This window comes from Physeter macrocephalus, unplaced genomic scaffold (assembly GCF_002837175.3).
Source record: "Physeter macrocephalus isolate SW-GA unplaced genomic scaffold, ASM283717v5 random_476, whole genome shotgun sequence".
NCBI classification, from domain to species: Eukaryota; Metazoa; Chordata; class Mammalia; order Artiodactyla; family Physeteridae; genus Physeter; species Physeter macrocephalus.
The window spans coordinates 35,382-49,180 of NW_021145762.1; the positions used below are offsets into that span (position 1 = coordinate 35,382).

General features: G+C 50.6%; 1 long non-coding RNA gene across 3 annotated transcripts in view; it reads left to right on the forward strand.

Moving 5' to 3' along the window:
- Positions 1-13,561, forward strand: part of LOC114485077 (uncharacterized) — a 36,807-nt gene extending 23,246 nt beyond the window's left edge. Inside the window, exons 2-5 of one of the 3 annotated variants that reach the window (XR_003678543.2) lie at positions 5,282-5,352; positions 6,879-6,998; positions 10,699-10,867; positions 12,471-13,561. This is a non-coding gene — a long non-coding RNA (uncharacterized lncRNA). The remainder of the gene's footprint in view (positions 1-5,281; positions 5,353-6,878; positions 6,999-10,698; positions 10,868-12,470) is intronic. The other 2 variants (XR_003678542.2, XR_003678544.2) reach the window with 2 other exon arrangements.
- Positions 13,562-13,799: the final 238 nt, after the last annotated feature.

The window sequence follows — 13,799 nt, forward strand, 5'->3', positions numbered from 1 at the left end:
CTTAGTTGCTCTGTGGCATGTAGGATCTTCCCGGACCAGGTCTCGAACCCGTGTCCCCTGCATCGGCAGGTGGATTCTTAACCACTGCACCACCAGGGAAGCCCAGCCAGTGTGTTTTGATTCTTTGTTTTTGCTACCAGGCCGGGGTTTGGGTTTTTGCTTTGGTTTTTCTAATTCTCTTTAAAACACATCTGAAGGTGGAGCTTCTTTCCCTGGAGGGAACTAAGAGGGTGCCGTTAGAAGCCCTGGAAGAACAGGAACAGATTCTCTCTGGGTGCTGGCCCAGGAGGTGGCAAAAACATGATACAAAGTAAAGATAATATTGTTCAGCCCATGCTGTGTGTCAGGCGCTGTAGTTGTACCTGCTGAGTCAGAATCTCTTGAGAAAAGTGATTGAGAAAAAACCAAACCCCCCCGCCCCCCCCCCCCCAAAAATAAAGAAACTGTCCATGGGATTCTGACAGGCATTTCCTGTGTAAAACCCACGGATACATGCCATCTTGTTAACATCACGCCGGAGCTCTTGGAGGTTGAAATAACTCATGTTCAGAGAAAGAAACATCCAAGATGCTGCCTGTCCTGTCAGTGCCTGGGAGGCTGTCTCTGGGTGGGGTGGGGGCCGGTTGTGGATGAGGGGCTGCGGCACAGCCCACCTCCCTTGAGTGGCAGCAGATGTGCCTGGGCGTAGAGGAGGCCTCAGGCTCAGGGATCAGAGTGTGCTGGGGAGGCAGCATGACAAGTGCACCAGGCAGCAGGCACTAGCAGCGTGACCTCAGCCAGTTAGTTGCTGAGCTCTCTGAGCCCTCTGAGCCTCAGTCTCTTCACCTGGAAAGTGGGTTGGATAAGCATCCAGCTCCTAGGGCTGTGCTGAAGGTTAGATGACATCGTACCAGTGAAAGGGTCATTTAAGGGCTCAGACAAGATAATTCCTCTTCCCTCACCCGCCCTCTAAATAGAGTTGTTTCAAGGAGCTGCCCAGATGTTTTTCTGTATCACCGTGAAGCCAGTGGAAATCAACTGTCTCCTTCTTTCTCTCCTTGCCTTTTCCTATTGCTCATGGCCAGGGGGACCCATATCTGAGGCTGGGTTCCCAGCCCAGGCCCGCAGGACTGGGCTATGTAATTTTTTTGATTCCAGCATCTTCCTCTCCCAGGAAGGGCATTGGTCCAAGGGCTGTGGGCGGCTCCTCTCACCTCAGTTTGTGGAGATGCCTTGCTGCCCGTGTTTGCTTTTCCCTGGCTTCCTGGGTCTCACTGAGAGTGTGCAGCGGGCTTTTCTTCCTGGGCGGGATTTAGTTATGATAAAGCAGCCAATTGTTGACTGCTGCTGTTAGTGGGGACTCTGGGTTTCAAGTGATAGGAACCCAACTTGAATGAGCTTAAGCAAAAATGGGATACCTCAGAAGGTTCTAGGGGAGGTACAGAGACTCAAAGGAGTTACTGCAGAATCCAGCCCCAGAAAGAGAACACCCAGAAAGGTGACCTCCAGCATCCCTGGACCAGCATCCCCTACCTAGTCCATGGATACAGACAGCTCCCAGCTGACCCCACACAGCCCTGTACCTGACCCAAGAGGATCAGGGCTTCCCCAGGAGTTTTCAGATTGGAACTTGGCCCAGCTTGGAGCACATGCACACCCTTTGTACCTAAGAATGTGGCCAAGGAGGAAGGATACTCTGATGAACTTATCTTGAGTCCCATGCCTACCTTTTAGGCTGGTGAGTGAGGGATGGGGTGGAATCTGTTATTGGAACAAAGGGAGAAGGATGCTAGTAATATTAATAATTAAGCAGAAGGTGAATATTTTTAATTTTAAGAAAGGAATTTTATTTATTTTTTGGCTGCATTGGGTCTTTCTTGCTGCCCGCGGGCTTTCTCTAGTTGCGGTGAGCAGAGGCTGCTCTTCGTTGCAGTGAGCGGGCTTCTCATTGTGGTGGCTTCTCTTGTTGCGGAGCATGGGCTCTAGGCATGCGCGCTTCAGTAGTTGTGGCACGCGGGCTCAGTAGTTGTGGCTCGCGGGCTCTAGAGCGCAGGCTCAGTAGTTGTGGCGCACGGGCTTAGTTGCTCCATGGCATGTGGGATCTTCCCGGACCAGGGCTCGAACCCGTGTCCCCTGCATTGTCAGGTGGATTCTTAACCACTGTGCCACCAGGGAAGTCCTCTGGAGATGAATTTTTATTGAGTGCTTACTTTGAAGTAAAAATTATTCTAAGCTCTTTACTTACAGGCCTCGTTTAATCTTTACAATCAATCCTATTTTATACACCAGGAAGCTGTGGCACAGACAGTTTAAGCAAGTTGCCTAAGGTCACGTAGCTAGCTAGTAGGAGAGCAGGGATTGAACCCAAGCAGATTACTCCCAGTGTGTTCCTAACCACCCACTCTGATGCAGACGATACAGCAAGATGCCATCTCCGAGCACTGACTCTAAACTAAACACCGGGCTGTCCTTTACAGCATTATCTCATTTCATCTTCAGAACAGCCCTGTGGACTAACATTATCCCCATTTTTAGATAAGAAACAGGCTCACAGAGATTATGTGACTTGCCTGGGGCCACCTGACTAAGTTAAAGTGACAGAACCGACACAGGAACCCAGGTTTGCCTGATTCTGGGGCCTGAGCTGGTGACCACTTTGTATTCAGACATTCCTCTTGCTCTCTCAGGTGCTCCCCTGACAATTGGGGCGAAGAGCGGTCCTGGCTCAGCATCTGAGCCTTCATCCTCTGTGCGGAGGGCTGGGCGTGGAGAGCTCTGCTTGGCGCACACTGCTGAGGGGCTGGCTTTGTGGCTCTGAGCTGGATTTGGTGTGTCTCACACTAATTCATGCCTAACGCTTCTTGAACAAGCCCTCAGTGCATCTAAGCTCTGGATTTCTTCATTCCACCATTCAACAGATACTGATGGAGTGCCTGGTGGGTGCCAGGCCCTGTTCCAAGTGCTTCAGGTTCCTCAGTGAGTCTCTGACTCTGTGGAAGTAGGGAGGTCCCCAGAGTTCCTCTCACATCCCTCGGGATCCATGAGGTCACTCAAGCTCACAGCAAACCTTTCCTGCACCACCTAAGTCAGGCCCACAGGGACCTGGAGACCTCATACGTCTTTGCTTGGGATTGGCTTGATGGCAAATCTGAGAGCAAAGGTTGCTTCCTCATTCCGATTGACGACAAAGGGCAACGTGTTGGGGAGCAAGCGTGGGCGTGGACTCTGGCCAGCTCCACCGTGAGTCCCAGGCTGCTGTGGTCAGTATGGTTTGAGGCTGGGCCGTGCCTCAGTTCTGCCCTCTGTGACGTGGCTGTACTACCTGTCTCACTGGGTCGCTGGGAGGCTTATCTGGGATAGCACATGCTAACCACCTGTCGTAATGCCTGCATGCGGGTTAATCCCTCTCCCTCCTGTTAACAATAGACTAGCTTCGTAGGTGTCTCTAAAAGTCAGGGCCTGTGGATGGGGGCAGTTAGAAGGGGTCCTTGGTGAGGATATCACCAATTAGTTCAAGCTCCTCATTTTGCAGTTGAGGAAACTGAGGCCCCTCGAGGAGAAGGAAGGTGCTTGGCCTTAGGACCTTCTGGTTTAGTGGAGTTAAAGGGAGCTTGAAGCATGTTTGGCTGTTGGTCAGATGGAGGGTACGGGATGGCCCTTGGAGTGGCTGGATCGCAACGTGTGCCCAGGCCTATGTGGGAATCTGACTGGTGGTTATAGCCCTTGTAGACCGGTCCCGAAATGCCCGCCTCCATCCAACTATGCGACAGCCCAGGCAGAACCTCAGAGAGCCCCTGTTCCCTGCTGTTGGTCTCAGTAACATCCCAGGGTTGGTAGGGGCTTCTGTTCCTGACATCTCGGGAGCAGGGGCGGCCCCTGGTTCTCATACCTGGCTAGACCGATAGCGGAATTCTGCACCAGAATGTCCAGCTCCCCGACCCACTGCACCCAGAAGCTTCCCTTGAAAAGCAGGGGGGCAGATGGGTGGAGACTTCCTGACTCTCTGACTTCTGGCTCAAGGCAGCAGCACAGAGCCTCTAGCTCAGGCTGATAGAATGTGGCTGAGGCAGGCCAGCCTGTTGGTCAGCTGCCACGGGCTGGAGAGGTGTGGCTTGATAATGATCATGGGGATGGGGGTGACCGCAGCCTCCGCCCAGGTGGCTGCCGTGGGGCGTGCGGGCCCATCGCAGCGGTGCTGGGACACCTCTCACCTCAGCGTGGTGGGAGAGACCGTGAGCACCGGGTCAGCCAGGCCCGGCCTTAAGTCCTGCCACTCCCTGGGGCCCTGACAAGTGCCTTCTGCCCTCTCAGCCCCTATTCCTGTCTGTGAGGAGCCACTGAGACAAAGCATGTCTGGTCGCTAACAGTGCTCGTTCCATGCATAGCCAGTGCTCAGTAAATAGTTGCTTTTCTCCCATTAATAGCCTGAGGATTCTGAACAGTGAGTCCCAACTCCTAGGCTCTAAATGCAGCCTTCTGTGTACTAGAGAGAATATGTACGTGTTTCTGTGGGCAAGTAGCCCTACCACCTTGCCGAGCAAAGTGAGCGTATGTCCACGGAGTATGACGATTGCCTCTTGGCGATCTCAAATCTTACATGTCTTTTTCTTTTTTCTTACATGTCTTAAGTTTTGTCCTTTTGAGGCCACCTTTTAGAAAATTGGGATTGTGAAAGTAAATCCTTAGAATTTTTGTAACTCCAGGCTCCATTTTCCAAACAGGTGTAGAAGCATTTTCTGCAGAAGTGGGATGTAACCAAATCACTAGAGTGGTCACTGGAAACCCAAATCATAATTTGTTTAGGAAACTCAGCCATGATCAGATAGTCCACGCTTATGACTTCCTAGTTTATTCAGCATTTTGGACCTCTCCACCTTGGAAATATGACAAATTTTACATTGGTGACTTGTTACCAAGTTTTTACACCAGCTTGATTTTACTTTCCTCAGGTCCTAAGCTTAGAAATTCTGGCATTTTTTATTTTTACTGGAGCAACTAATGAAGCATTCTTTTCCAGATCCGTCTTACTTTCTCTGCAAGCCTTTGTGTAGAGGTGTGATAAGCCTTAGGGTACCCAGCCAGTGGCAGACAAAGGAATGTGTTTAACCGTCTCATGATTCCTTTCTTCACGTGAAAAACTTGGAGCACGAAGAGACATTCTCTGTCCATTTCCTCTTGTTGGGTAAAGTGTTACTACGGGACAAAGTGCACAGCATGTGGAACCTCTTGGTGGGGAGAAGAGAGGAGGCTGTAATGTAAGATAATCTACTTGACATTCCTTGTTGGGCTCTTGTTTTTAAAGGAATATGGCAACCTGTGCATGGCTTGTCCTGGGAGGAGCTGACTTCAGTCATCGTGATGCCTAAGAATCAAGTAAGTAAGTCACAGTGGTGGATCTCTTTTCTGCCATTGAGTCGCTCCTGGTGGGCTGGCTTCAGGCTTTGGGAAGGATAGGGGTGCTTGCACTCTTCCTTCAAGCCCGAGTGAATGTGACCCCTATGAAGAAGCAATGGCTGGCGAAAGCCCTCTGTCTTTGCCTACCACCTCCAAGGCCGCACAGCCCTCCCACGCTGTCAGAGAAGGGAGTATGGCAGGCATTGAGACTGAGATGTGTTTGGGGATATGAAAGACCTGTGTGACTCAGTGGGCTTTGAGTGGATGGAATCTCTGTCCCTCTTCCCCTAAGTAAGACCAGCTGTCCTGACTCCACTCCCAGCTCTGATGCTGTTTCCGTCTCCTGCTGGCCCAGGTCTGTGCCCAGACAGGAATCTGGCCGGGTGGCTTCTGCAGGGAGTGACTTCCAAGCATGGTAGACCATTTGTCCAAGAGTTGCAAATATGATCACAGCATCTTCCTCTGCTTGGGTTCCATTGTAAGGAGAGCAAACCTGTTCGTGTCTTTCCATAAATTCAGCAGGTGCATGGAGGCGTAGGGTCTGGAAGACTCCGTGTAGGTGAAAAATCAATGACTTGTTTGGCCTCATCACCCTCATGAACTATGTAAGAGCCTTCCCACTGCTCTGCTGGCCCTACTCTGTCCCCCTGCTCTGTCCTCTTCAGCGCTGCCAGAGACCTTCCTCAAAGACACGTCTGCCTGTCACTCTCCCACGGGCCTTCAAGGGCCGCTCCAGTGACTTTCCAGATCATTTGTCCAAGAGTTGAAAATGCCCTCTCCTTTCCACCCCAGCTCCAGTCCCACAACTCCCGGAACAGATCTCCACATCCAGGACACGTGTTCCCTCTGAGAAGCTTCCCTCACTCTCCCAGCAAAGTTGGGGCCTCCTCCTCTCCACTCCCCTAGCGCTTTGTTCAGATCTCAGGTGTGTCACCGGCTGAGTCGAGTTTTGTCGACTCGTCCGTCTCCCCCACCAGCTCTGGAAGCCTGGAATGCAAGGATCCGTCTTCCAACCTTCCTGTCTGAGTCGGGCAGCACCAGGGCTGGGCACATGGCAGGGGAGCAACAGTGTTTGTTGGCTCAAGGAGTTCAAGCCCTGAGGTTTCTTCAGGGCTTTATGGCTCACGAAGTCCTATCTTCTGTCTCGTGGGGGCCTCGTACCTGGGGAGGGGTAGTCAAGTCATCCCCATTTATTTTACAGACATGGAGGCTGAGGTCTGAGCTCTTAGACTATAGGCTGTTAAGGTCCAAGACCTACATCTCCTGTGAACCAGGCTAGTCTGGTTTCTATAACCAAATTTTATAATTAGAGAGAACCCAAGAGGTTATTTAGAGCAAACCCCTCATTACCTGATAGGGAAACTGAGGCCTGGCCTGAGGATATTTTCTCAAGGTTGCATGACCCACTGCTGTCCAGTGGAGATTTGGAAGGCAGGTCCTAGATTTCCAGTCTAACTTTCTTTCCACGCCCCTTCTCTCCTTCTCTGCCTCCCTTCTCCCGTCAGAGAACATTTGGGGACCATCTGTCTGCATTTACAGGAGGGTGAAGAACTTACAGAATGCCCTGAGTCAGAGGGAAGGTAGACATGAATAAAACTGACCCTGCCTCAGGAGCGTCCCTGGAGGTGTGAGACCAGGGGTGGGTGGTGGCTGGGAGCTGCAGAGCCCAGTGGAGGGGGGAAGGAGGGGAGGGTGAGGCTGGGGCAGGGTACAGGCCCCAGAGGAAGGGCAGCCGGCAGCCATGGCTGGGGATTCAGAGGCTGGCCTCGTGGGCACTGAGGATCCACGGTGGAGGGGGACTGGAGAGGATGAGGAGTCCATGCTGAGATGCTGAGCCGCAGGGTGAGAAGGGGTTGGCAGGATCCAGGGGAAAGCTGCTTTAGTAGTTCTGGTTCTTAGTGTCTGGGCAAAGAGGTCCTGATCAGCCAGGCTGCTGCGGCCTGAGAATCCCTCCCGTTTCCTGGAGAAACACAGAAAGTGGAGTGCGTGCATAGAGGAGGGTTGAACGATAGACAATTCCATCATTGTCTGAAATGTGTATGGGGAGGGAAGTGTGTGCATTTCTGGCCGGCTCACCTCTATTGTGCTCCAGTGAATTTTGTTTTGTTTCTGATTGACCACACTTCCAGTTGGTCTTTTCCCCCATCTCAATCTTAGGGCTCTCCTGAAACATTCATTCCGTCCAGACATGATACAGGACCAGGTTGGTCCTGCTCTTTCCAGTTTCACCCTGCCTCTTCTTGCAACTTCCTGGACACACAGGCTGGGAGCCTGGTACTGACTGAGGGCTCCATCTCCACTGGCAGGTTGAAGCATACACTTTGCCCAAATTACAGAGAATGTGATGTTTGCCAGATAGGTACCTTGACCTTGCGTTGTTTTCCAAGACATGACCAGGTTATAAACTTCTGCAGGGAAAGTGTACAGTATCACATCATTATTGTTTACACCTTTGGCTTACATTACACTCTACATTTCATCAAGATCAGTTCATCTTCATAATAAGTAAATCTTCATTTACTCCCATTTCACAGATGAGGAATTTGACTTAGGCTGTGACCTGCCCAGGGTTAATGTAGCTGTCTATGGGCTGAGCGGGGCCACAGCCCAGGCCTCCTGTTTATAAATTCCCTCCTCTTTATACCCTACTAAGCTTCACCCATATGCAAATTTCTGAAGGGCCAAAGACATAAGAGGAACTCAATGAATATTTGTTGAATGAGTGAACTTCGGCTATTTTTTTCCTTTTTTGGGCGGTGGGGGTGGGGTCTCTCTTACCCTTGAATGGATCCTCTTTGGCAGCAAATGGAACACTACCCTGTGAAGTATTTGAATTTCTTTCCACGATAAGGAACTAGTGAGTTCTCTTCTCACCCAGCCTCACCTCCAGGAACTGGGTCACGCGCACTGAATAATTCATTCCTTGAGTCTTTAACTCCTCCTGATGCTGAGATGATCTGACCAACATTGGTCTTGAAAGGTCCCTGGCAGAGACAGATCCTATTGTTTGTCATCATACACCTTCAGGTGACCCATCTAATTGCTCACAGGGAATACTCTTGGCCTAATCAGGTCAGACTTCCAGCAGCTTAATTCGATTCCCTCCTGCCACTCATCCGCATGAATCTCCCCTAGACCAAAGGAGAGAGATCTTTGTGGGTTATCTTAGGTATTTAGGGTTCTGTAGGGACAGGAAGGCCCGCCTCTCCTTTCTCACTCCCCCTCTGAACTCCTTAAGATTTTGTGGCAAGGGCTGGAGAAAGAGCAGCAGAGCATGTTGGGTTGGGAAGGAATGCATGGGGCTGGGGAGGCAGTTATCAGAATATCTGCCGGGCCTGCTCTTTCCCTGAGTGACACTGGGTCATGTTGCTTAGAGTCTGCAGGGGATCCAGCTGGCCTCATTAGAGCAACCTAATTAGATCTCGAGGTCAGCAGAGTAGAGTGGAAAAAAGAGTGGGCTGAGGTCAGAAGACCCACGATCTGGTGCTGGTTGTTCACAGCTCATCGGCACGGCCACGGGCCAGTTGCACAACTTCATCTGCCCTCAGATTTCTTATTAGGGAAGTAAGGGAGGCACAGAGGGTTGTGGCATCTTAAAGGAGCCTCCTAGACTCCTATTGCCCAACTCTGCCTGTCCTCGTGATTAGCACCGTCTTCTCCTCCAGGTCGCCACCTCCTCTGCTTGCTTCTGTAGGCATTTCCTCCTGGACTTTGTAGCGTTGCCTCTCCCCTGCCCCACCCCGAGATATGCCAGAGTGCAGATAAAAACTGCCTGTTGCTGCCCTAGTCTCCTGCCAAGCAGCCTGGAAAAAAATGTCTAATGATTTGAAAGTGCATTGGGGACCTAGGAGGTACAGGTTGGTATAGGAGGGGAGTGGGATTAACCTGTGAGTGGAAAGAAACCAGCCCAGGTTATTAGGGGTTGTTGGGATATCCAAGATCTTCAAGTCCTGAGGTGCCTGGACTCTGTCCAGTTGTTTGACCAAAGGGTACTAGATATGTTCTTAAACACATGGCCCCAAGTTTATCATCTTCTTCCCTGGCCAGGCTCTGTGGTTAGGGGTGACCAGACACTCTGGAACAATAATGGTTGTGGTGTTGGTGGAAAGCTGCTCAGGGGGAGCTAAGAGATGTCTCAGACAGACAACTAACACGCAAAGGGCAAGGGTTGAGGAGGGTGGATCTGTCTCTAAGACTGATGTTCTTTGGGTGTGAAAGCTGGAAAGAACCTACAGATCATCTGATCTATTTCTCCAGTTTTATGGGTAAAGAAACCAAAGCCCAGAGATGTGACTTAACCAGACCCATAAAGCAAGCTAGGGGTGGAACCGAGATGCAAGCCAGGTCTCCTGATTCCCAGCCTGGGAATCACAAACCTGATACAAAGTGGCTATTTCCCCAGTGCCATGTTGCCTCCTCTCGTGGGTTCAGCCACTGCCCTTTCCACTCCTCTCCTTAACCCTGGGCTTGATTGTCCAAGGTGTTATCAGGGCCCACAATAACCTCCTTGTTTATCGAGGCCTGATAAAACCTGGGTGTGACATCACCTCGAGGTTGAGGCTTCTCTCACATGTGGGCTGTTTGACTTGTACTTAGGGATTTAACACTGTTGGGTCAGCAGTATTCTGTTTTATGGTGTGGCTTGGGGTGAAAGATTAATGCAAGACAGGAAATGAAGGATCTGATGGCCCAGCGTCAGCAATAGTGGACTCTCGTGGGTTCATTATTCAGATAGAAATCAGCTTTGTTGCTAATCAGGCCTCTTTCTGAGACTCTGGAGCTGAGGGCACGAAGCAAGTGCTGCCTACACCATCTGTTGCTCTGAGAGGGGGCGCTTTGGGTTAGAGGCTGTCCGCCCCATCGCTGTGTTGCTGGCACATAAACCAGAACAGAAGCCACTGACTTTTCTAGAGGGCTCCATTTGGCTCAGCACTTCCTGCTGAGCTCAAGGAAATGTATTGTGAGCTCTTTCCATTGAGCAGGCGCTGGGTTTACATATTTTACCTTGTTTTTCCTCACTGCGGCCCTCTGAGAGGTGAGCATGGCTGTTTGTTGTATCGAGGAGAAAATAGGCAGATACAGGTTAAATAACTAGGCCACGTCCCGCAGGGGCCAGGGGCTCCGATGCAGGGGCTCTGATCTTAAAGCCTTTCCTCGCTCCACGTTTCACATGGCCTCTCTTTGCATGGAGAAGGGAGAGCTGGGCCAAGTGGGCTGGGCATTGATTGAGGCATCAAGCATTTATGATGGGACTTCTGAGTGCCAGGCTCTGGGCTTGGTTGTGGGGATGCAAAGGTGAGTAAGACCTGGTCCCTTTATTCCCAGGAGTTCATGGCCTGACCTGGTGGCAGGACAGATGTGTATAGAGTCACAGCCACTGCTCTAAGCAGTGTCATAATGAGTCACACACCAAGTGCTCTGAAAGCACCGAGAAGAGAGCAACGCACAGGGAAACTGGCACCAAGCATGTGCTCTGGGACTTGTGTATTGAGGGGTAAGTAGGAGATTGCCAGGCAGAGAGTTTTCCAAGTGAAAGATGTAGCAGTATGAAGGCTTGATTCGGTACTTGGAAGTGAGGAGGAGTCATGGGCATATTTTCTCAGCTGACGTAGAAGGAGTGGAACTTTCAGTTGGGAGATAAGCTGGGGGAGGAGGGGTTTGGGACCAGACAGTTAAGGGCTTTGTAAAACACTTGCTAATTTTGTGAGAGTCGTTGAAAGAAACATCAGACCTGCAGAGATTCTCCAGATATGAATTCTCCAGGCGTCTGAAGTACCTTTCCCTGTAGAAATGTTTGTGGGACTTGTGTTCAGACAGTTTGTGTCCATTTTCTACATTTTGTGTCTCATGAACCAGTGGAGGTGTTTATTGATGGAGCTAGGGCATTGGGGTGGGATGGGCCACACTGACAGTTTATATTTAAAATGTCTCAGATTCCTCTTGTCAAATAAGCTGATAGCAGACACCCTTGTGAGTTCATGTGCAGCCTGTCTCTCCAGGGATTGTTTTGCATTCCAGACAAAGCCACACAATAATTCTGTAGCAGCTGGGGGTGTGGGGTGAGAAGGCTACTTAAAGATCAACGAAAATATATTGCTGTTTTTAAGGACAATATTTACAAGGCAAAAGTATCTAGGAAGTGGATCATTTGCCCTGAGGGTGAGCCAGAATCTTTTAAAAACCCCAGCCCTTTAGAGTGAGAAGGGTCTTGGGGAAGAGAGAGAGCCCTTCAGGAACTCGTGCCTCTCTCCTCTCTAATGAACTCCTTGCCGAGGTCTGCCCCAGGAAACCTATTCTGGAAGCAGAACTTTGAGCCTGACGTACCCTTCATGGAGGGGAGGAGAGCAAAAACCCGGAGAGCGATCTGGAGTCCAGGTCTTCCTGGTCTCGTATCACAGTCCATCATTTGTGGCCCCCTGGGTTTCGTTTCTTTACAAGGAAAGAGAAAATCCTTTCTGGGATGGTGGCTGCTTTAGTGAATGTGTTTTTCAGAACATAAGCCCAAACACACTGTCCAGCGCCTTCATTCAGCCAACCCAAATGTCTTACATCGGGATGGCAGGAGACTGTCTCCCGAACCGTGACAGAAAATTCACTGGCTCGGTCACATCTTCTGTGGTCCTCCCTGGGGCTTCTCTCTGTCGGGGTGTGGGTCAGGGAGGGGCGTTTTGACCCACCGAGTGAGGAATGGCCAAGGCCGTCGCTAGTCGCTGGTCCTGGAGTGCTTGTCTCAGCGTCTCTGAGCTCACAGGAACGTGGCCTTTGAGTGTCACCTGGAGAGCCAGGTGTCCCTTCCCTCAGAGCTCTGCAGCCCCCCTCACACAGGCTCACATCACCCTCCAGGTCAGCCTCACGGCCGTTACCAACAACAAAGTACAACCTGTCAAGCTAATCATCCTCAGAAGTGGGGTCAGCAGCTGAGTGTATTTTAGGGACTGGTTCTGCCCTAATCAGAGAGGCCTTTCTGTATTTACTGTCTGAAACCTTGCATGGTTTTAAAGAGCTTTTGTGAAAATAGTTCATAGGAGACTTCAGTTCCTCTGCATAGTAAGGATGTGGCCCAAACAGTCTTTCTTTTCTCTCTCCCTTCTGCTCAGTCAGACACCTGAACCGGCCCCCTGGTAACGGCACATTTGATGTGGACACAGAGCCCCTTGGGCGGGTCTGGTGAAGGGAAGACAGCATTGCTCAGGGCTGTCTCGCCCTGTCAGTCTCTGGCCTGCTCACCCCCCAGAGGCTGCAGCTGAGAACCATTAAGCTGTGTTCACTTAGCACATTGCCCGGCACAAGGTAATTGGTATCTGTGGGATGAATATAGGAACAAATACATTACCAGCAAGTAAACCCTCCCGTTTTCCAGCAGAAGCAAAAAGGACTGAATATCTCTCCGGCTGAGTTGCCCGAGTGCTGTCCACGATCCAGCACGCACTCCAGGAAAGATCCCTCTGGTCCTGGGCACAAAGGGAATTACAGAATCTTCTATCTCCTGGTTTGGGCCTGGAGGGAGGGCCAGAAGAACTTTCATCCACATCCAGAAATTCCCCCACTCAAGACTATGAGTCCTATTTTCAAGGCTTAAAACAAGCCTAACATACAAACAAAGAACAGTAACAGCAACAAAGCATGGGAATGCGGGCCCCAACGAAAGCAAGGTAGAGTCCATCCTGCTGGCTACCCCAGCTTGCCCAGCCCGTCCCCGCTTGGCTGGGCATCCCATGCGTGGACATGTCTCCCAAGAGCCTCCCGATGCGCGTCCTTGTTTTGTCAGACTGCTTTTCTGCAGCACAGGGCTTTTCCCATTTAAATCACAGATCCCAGCTTCCCAAGTGTGTTGACATGTCAGTAGGTTTCGAACAGCCCATTAGGCTTTTCTGACTCAGGCAGGGCTCACCTGCCCGTGCATGTGCACACACCTGCTCGTAAAGGTTGAATGCAGTTGATAGGCCGTTGTGTGGAGACTGGGGTAATGGGTGTGGCCAGCTGAACTGCCAGCTGGGTGGACACCTCACTGGAAGAAACAGGCAAGCATCTCCCCTTCCCCTGCCCCGGGCACACCTGCACAGAGGCCAGCTGACCTCCGAGATCCAGGAAAGTATTAGTTACATTGCTAATAACATTAATGATAATATAAACAACAAAGCATGTATAAATGCGTATCAGGAAATTAATCCTGAAATTAAAGGTCTATAATGCAAATGAAAAGTGTTGGAAGTCTTTTAAGTGAACTCTAAAGGTGGTACAGTGAGAGCTGTTCCATTCCTCCTGAAATAAATTTTTACCAGTAAATGTTCATTCATTCAACAAACATGTACTAATGACCTAGTAGGAGCAGACACCACACTGGCACCAAAATTACAAAGATAAAAATCAGTAGACAGTTCGTTAATGGGTGAATTAGTCCAAAGGGACATAATACGAGAAGTTGA